The 7,515-nt window shown below is 38.5% G+C and overlaps 1 pseudogene across 1 annotated transcript; it reads right to left on the bottom strand.

Annotated features, from left to right (window-relative positions):
• Positions 1-358: 358 nt before the first annotated feature.
• Positions 359-883, bottom strand: LOC308554814 (large ribosomal subunit protein eL6 pseudogene; annotated as a pseudogene). The gene has a single exon. The product of its transcript is annotated as a large ribosomal subunit protein eL6 pseudogene (transcript).
• Between the last annotated feature and the right edge of the window lie 6,632 nt (positions 884-7,515).

The raw sequence follows: 7,515 nt of genomic DNA, 5'->3' as shown, positions 1-7,515 counted from the left end.
CTCTTCTTTTTACTTGGTCATTTGTTTTAATTTTCCCCATAATGGTAATAAAGACCTGAAAATTAAGATGAGCTGAGGACTAAACTCCTTTTAATCCAAATGCATTCCAAAGACAACAGAGTCTTAAGGCCTGCCTTACTCGGCCTTATCCTACCTATTCCTTCTTTTTCCATTCAGGTCCTAATTAATTATTTTTTTTCACAGTTGGTTGGTTCTAAAATTCAGAATTTTAAGAGGCAAAAACAAGTCAAAGGATTTTTCTGTTTTTTATTTTTTTGGATTTTTCTGTTTTTTAAACAAAGCCTTTATTATTTTTTTGAAATAGATCAAGTATTTATTTAAGTTCTTCGTAAGAAATTTAGAACACCAGTTTGTGAGGATAAATCGCATTTGTGAGAGCAAACAGAGTGGAGGTAGCCCTGGGGCTGAGAGACAGCTTGAATTTTTGGCAGAATTTTTCAAGTCCATGGCTTTCTGGTCAACTTTGTGCTGCTCTGTAATCTCGTGTTTTTCTTTCCCTGCATGGAATATCCCACCTGCCTGGTGTCTGGGCTTGTGCAGTGCCTTGAAGTGAGCATCAGTGAGATATCTGGGGACTTTTATACCACTGATAGCAATTTTGGTGGCGGTGGTGATGACAAACTCCTGGTGTATTCTACACAGAGGCACTCGATTGAGGGACGAAGATCTAGTGGCAAGCATTAAGCCGCTGCTCAGCTGCTTCAGGAAAACCACCCTCTCGCCTCAGTGGCCCCGATGAGGGTGATCAGGATGGTCCCCGGGGTGATGCTGGTTGCAGTTTTCTCACATGCTGACTGAAGGGTTTCTTGCCACAGCTCAACAGCTTCCAAGGCACATCTCTGGTAGGATGATACCCACGCATTTTGCGAACTGTAACCACTTGGGTATCACCATTCTTGTCCCCACCAACTGGTCTTGTGACAGTAGCAAGAACCCTCTCCTATTATATCTTTTCAACCCTGAATTTAGCTGCTGAATGCTTCCTCTGGTACATGGCCTTTCGGGGATACACAGCTCACTGAGAATAGCTGTCAATTCCGCTGATGAGGCCAGGGTTTCAGCTGCATGGATTTTCCCCTTGACATCTTGGCCTTGAGGTTACCCTTCTGAACCTTGCCCCCAGCACCAGCCTTCTTGGCTTCATGTTTTTCTCCTTAGTATCCCTTTTCATCTGCTATTTTGCAAGATAAGAAAGAAAAAGTCTTTTTAAATTTTTATTTTTAACTTAATTTTTTAAGCTGTAGTATATAACATAAAATTTATCATTTTAACTATTATAAGTATATGATTTGGTAGCATTAAGTAAAAAAGTTAATTTTAGGTAATAGATCATATGTATATTGTGTCTTGTTTCTTTGCAGTTTTTCTCTTTGTTGTTTCAAAATTCTAGTAACTTAAGATTCATCATCAGTTTTATAAGGGGCTACCAAAAAGAATCCTTTGCCCATAGTCCAAACTCCAGGGAAATTATCTGCGGACTACTTTCAAAGAAGGTGAGGTGATGGGATTCCCTCTTTTATGAATATGATGATGGAAAGTGATACCATCCAAATATATTGGTTCTTATTTGGGGCACTGAGAAGTGATTTTCATGTCTAGTAGGAATCATTATAAAGTAGAACATAGACATTATTTCCCCAAACAGAAATCATGACCTGCAGAACATTCCTTGCTTCTGTTATGTCTGATATTGTTATGTCTGGTATAAATTATCTTGTGGGAGAAAAGGTCAAGGCCTTGTAGTCCCCTACTCTAAACTTAGTGAAAGTTTTTCAAATCAAGTGTAGAGAAGATTATTTTTTTCATGATAAATGGTCTCAAAGCCAGGTTTTCCAAGTCTCTTGGCATAGTATTTAACCTATTTATTACCAATTTCAACACACAACCTCTACTCTGATCTCAAGCCAATTAATTTCCCAGTCCCACACTTTACTTATTCATACATTTAATTTTTCACTTTTTTCTAAATAGATTTTTTTTGAAAAACAAAACAGAGAGCTGTAAGATATATTAATAAAAGTGGGTTGGTGGTGAGAGTGAATGTCTGGGACTGGTCTGGAAACATATCTAAAGACTGGTCAGTCTTTTGGACTGATGTTAAATGTTTTTATTGCTCTGTATTTCTATGTCATTCTCCACTCTATAGATTGGAGTCCTTTACTTAAAATTCAGTGCTCTCTCACAAGCTTGCTTAACCCTTAGCCTAATTCATGGCACCTTTTCATGGCCTGTAGGTTACCACATTGTTCAGTTTTTAATTTCAGCTTCACAAGAATGAGTTGTTGATTGGACATCTTGGCACAGGCCCAAAGACTTGAAAAAAATTATAGTGCAAACTTACATATATGCGTTATGTTCACAGTCTCTTGGCAGGTTGAATATACCCTGAATGACATGAGATCATTTCTGCTTGGGATGAGACTATAGCGGAGATAAACCTATACTCCAATTTTTGCAGTTTAAATTCTTCTTCATATGGCTTGTTTGGGGTTAGGATTAACTTTAGAGTTCCTTTCATTGATTGAGGTGCTCTCTGCAATTCTAACAGATGGTAGAAAACTCACCTGATACCAGAGGCTCTCTTCCCTACCAACTTGCCCCAGAATGTCCATAAATATTGAATGTTAAGAGTTAATAAACAGTTAATGTTATTTTAAAAGGGTTAAAAGTTGTTAAAATGTGTTCAACAATTAGAGCAAGATATTTTCTTCTTTATATGTAAAAAAACTCAAAAGAAATTGGTTTTACTAAATAAGAGGAGGAAGGCTTTAAGTGGTGTGGTCTGACAGTAATTTGTATTAGAGTCTAGAAGAGCACATTTGTAATGTCTTGTGGTAGTACATTTATCTCTTGGTGACAGAAGGAATAATTGCTTTGGAGAGCATATCAGTTACTGTTTAAAAATTTAACTCTTTATTTCCTCACACCCAGCATTAGAAAACTGAAAGGAGAAAAACATTATGATAAATCTAATCCAAGTCAGAACAGTTAAGAAATAATGTTTACCAGAAAAAAAATCTACATTGTCCATTTTCAAGGAATGGTGAAAAGGCTGGAAAAGTAGTAAAAATATTTTTTGTCATATATAAGTATATATTTATTTATGAACATTGCTATCATATACTATTACCTTTTTTTTGCCTGTTTATCTCTGGAACATGGTTTTCAAGTTAAACATACCTATCTAAAGTGGTTTTTGCTCAAAGATGAACTGTGTCTGATAAATTGACAATTATACTTTGTTGTGCTATTTTTTTCAAGTTTGGCAGCTTTAATGGCTTCTTGAGCACCAGCTCCCTTTTATCTGTACCTTTGTGTGAAGTCTGTTCATCCTTCAGGTCCTTGATTTCCCCTGAAAAGATCTGTTGACATTTATGTCTCCCTCAGTGTCCAGCCAACACCTCAAGGGCAGGAATGGCACCTTATTAGACCCCATCAAAATGTGCATTTTGGGGGTACAGGTGACAAGGCACCTCAAGGTAGGGGATCATGAAACTTATTGTTTAAACTGATCACTTCTGAGAGTGAAGAGATTAATAATTGTGCTGGGATAGCAGGTGTAAACTGTCCAAATTAAGTCAGCATGCATTATTACTCTTCTTCAAGGCAGCCCGAGTGGAAACAAAGGGAGGACACTACTGAATCAAATTTTAAAATGTGAATTGAGTATAGTAGCCTGTCTTATCTGTGGGGGATATGTCCCAATACCACAGTGGTGCCTGAATCCATGAATAGCAGTGAACCCCATATATATTATGATACAGACCTATCTAAGTTTAACTTATAAATTAGGCACAGAGATTATAGGTAATAATAAAATAGAACAGTTATAACAATACACTGTAATAAGTTATACAAATGTGGTCTCTCCCTCAAAAAATCTCATTGCACTGTGCTCACCTTTTCACTTAAAGAGAGCACTTTCCAGCTTCTCTTTGGAGTATCTGAATTGCCAGCATCACTACTCTTGTATTTTGGGGTGATTATTAAGTAAAATAAGATTTACTTAAACAAAAGTACTATGATAACAGGAGAGTCGATCTGATAACCAAGATGGGACACTAAGTAGCTAACTGGTGGGAAGTGTATACAGAGTGGATACACTGAACAAAAGGAATAAGTCACATCCCTGGAGAATTAGTGTGAGATTTCATCGTGATACCTGGAATGGAGCACAATTTAAAACTTATGAATTTTTTATTTGTGGAATTTTCTGTTTAATGTTTTCAGACCTCAGTTGACCATAGGTAACTGAAACCCAGAAAGCAAAACCATGGATAAGGGGGTCTACTGTGTTCCTGAATTGAACAAGCAAAATATTCTTAATCACTTTTTTTTATTTATAACTTAATGGCAACTAAAAGTCAAATGTTAAATATAAGTTATTTTGTCTCCCAAAGTGGCTCATGTTTAAAAAGAATGAAGGGTTGTATGTGTGTGTATATTTGTATATACATACATATATTGGTACGATGCTGGTATTTATTGATTTGTTTGTATTTTTTTTCTGCTTAAGTCTATTGGTTTTGTACTATGTAGGAACATATAATTTTGAAAGAGATTGAATTTCTTAAAAGGCCAACCATGCATTGAAGGAAGGGGCTGAATTCCATACTAAAAACGCATTTGTGTTAAATAATATTCAGCTTGTGGCTGGCACATAGTAGGCATTCAATAACTGCGATGAATGAAAAAATAAATGAGTGATACATTCTAGCTTGGATTTTCCGTGTAGGACCTTTGGCTAGCCAGCATTTTCATCTAGTCATGCTGCTTCTTCAATTTATCGAGGTCACTTTGAATTCTGATCTTTTCTTCTGAAGTGTTAGCAACCCCTTGTAACTTGGTGTCATCTGGAAAATACAACAGTATGAAATGTGTGACTGAGTTAAGCCAGGAGTGTCATGTTGGACATTTTCTTAAACCAGAACACAGCTGGAAATTATTACGTAACTGAAAGCATACTTCATTTCAGTCTTATCAGGCCAGCCTTGTCCACATTTGACTGATTTTTTTCTCTTATCATCCGTAACCAATTATTCAGCTTCTTCACTAAATAAAAAATAAGATGCACGATAGAACCTCATGAAAATTAGAGGACAAGAGAGGTAATAGGCAATAGGTGAGAGCATTAGAGAAATATCTTATAAGCATACTTTATAGATTATACTCCAGGGCATACTCAGTGCCCTGGAGTATAATCTATATATTGTATATTTCTCAATAGGCAAGTCTTGACATACAATGTGTAGAAACAATCTACTATCGATAGTCCCATAGGCCAGATGTAAAGTCTCTAATACATTCACATGCCCTTTGTCAAAAATTTGGCAGAAAAATATCTTTCCAAGAAGAGCTAATCCCTTCAAGTTCCATAAACAATTCACAATGTCGGTATCAAGAAAGATTTTATTTACATCAAGAAATAATAATCTCTATTATATTATTTTTAGAATACTTAATCTTCTAAAATGCAAACTGCAAAAATTTTTTAAAAAACAAGCAAGCAAAGATGTATAATAGAAGACAAACCAATCAGTGACTATATGTGCAACATTAAGGAAATTCTGAGATAATTATCCAGGTAATTTAAAATAAAATTCTCTTTTGCCTTCTAACTTATTTATTTATTTATTGAATAAATGAGGTCCAAGTTGCCCCACTTCAGTGTATATGTGTGGACTCATGCCAGCATGGAAACTACTAAACCATTGCTCAAATATTAATGGATTGCATCTACATTTTGATCTTTCCCTTTCTTATTCTCAAATTTAAAAAAGACTTTTTAATTTTCTTCTTGTTAAAGAAAAAAATGCAAAGTGCCGTTTACTAACACAACAAATTAATTAAAATTTTTAATTTTGTACCAACTGCCTTTTTCATTTGGAGAAAATATAACAATGCCGGTAAAAAGATAATTATTTCCATAGAATAAGTTTATAAGAGAATTTCTTTTGTTTACATAGCAAGGGAAAGATGATAAAGACCCCACTTCTAACCCATATTTAAAATCCCAGTAGCATGATGTGTTTTAATAGCTCAGGACTGCAGTCGCAACACCCGCTTTGATCCGTAAGTGGCAGTGTGTATTTGTCTGAGGAGGTACAGTTGGCAGTGAGAATTCCCAGTGTTGATGATGATCTGTGTGTCACAGGCTTCATTTCCAACAACGCTACATGCAAATTAGTTATGGCTGCATGCCAGGGTAGCGCACCATTTTCAGAGCAATTGCCAGCATTTTTCCTGGTTATTCCATACATGCAACAAAAATAATAACCATTTAGGGACCTATTTCTATAAATTAGCAGAATAAAAGCATTATGTTGTACACATTTTCCCCATTATTTTTATCACAATTAGATATGTTTTCATCTTTTGTTACATATTTAATTTATATAAAAATGGAATTTTAATATACCTTCAGTATTTAATCTACTCTCTGCATTTTTAAACACTTAGCTATTTTACATAGTTTAGTGTACGAGAACTATTTAAAATAAAATAAATTTCTTGCAAATTATTTGAGTCTTTAAGGGCCGTGAATAAAATGCATGATGATTAGATGGTAAGAAATTACTCTCAGTTACTGTGGTAGTGCATTAGATACAAATGTTTAAATTAACTTTTGCTTCACCTAACATTGTTTGCTGTTTCTGAGCTGTTCTCTTTTTGTTTTTTCATGATTTCCAAGAACAGTACACTTGGACCTGAGCACAAATAATGGAAGGGAGCATTGTGGCTAATGACAAGAGCTTAGCATTGTCAGGGAGGACAGTTCAGCAGGATTCTGAAAGTCCGCGCACGGAGAGAAAGGCCCTAAGGGACGAAGAAGGCGCGTTTCCCCCGCAGCGGCCGCGGGCTTCCCCCGCCGCGCAGCTCTCCTTTGGCGGCGCCCCTGCGGAGGCCGCGCTTCCTCCGCGCGCACCGGGGCTTGAAACGCGCCTGCGACCAGCGTGCAGGGCCGTTTGCGGGCAGCGCGCCGACACACGCGAGGAGCTTCGCACGGTGCATTGGGGGGAAGGGGCAGAAACGACTGTGAGGTGCCTGCTCCAGTTGTAGCAGTTTCAAGGGCACCCGAGCCGAGGCCGCGCGGCCCCCGGCAGCTCCGCTCGGGCAGCTGCTGCTTAGAGGCGCTCCTCCCCTCGCCTGCCGCCCAGGCTTCCCGAGCGGCCCGGGGGTGGGGGGCTCGGGCGCACGAGCCCCGACGGCGGAGCTCGAACCCAGATGCCGAGTGTGAGCCGAGTGTGAGCCGAGTGTGAGCTGAGTGTAAAGCCACGTGTGAACTGAGTGTGAGCTGAGTGCGAGCCCAGTGTGAGCTCAGTGCGAGCCGAGTGTGAGCCGAGCGTCAGCCAAGCGTGAGCCGAGTGTGAGCCGAGTGCGAGCCGAGTGTGAGCTCAGTGCAAGCCGAGTGCGAGCCGCGTGTGAGCCGCGCACGAGCCGCGTGTGAGCTCAGTGCGAGCCGAGTGTGAGCCGCGTGTGAGCCGCGTGTGAGCC

The sequence above is a fragment of the Miniopterus schreibersii genome (assembly GCF_964146895.1).
Source record: "Miniopterus schreibersii genome assembly, chromosome: 3".
Taxonomy (NCBI): Eukaryota; Metazoa; Chordata; class Mammalia; order Chiroptera; family Miniopteridae; genus Miniopterus; species Miniopterus schreibersii.
Note: the sequence above shows the minus strand (reverse complement) of the source record. Positions and strands in the feature narration are given on the sequence as shown.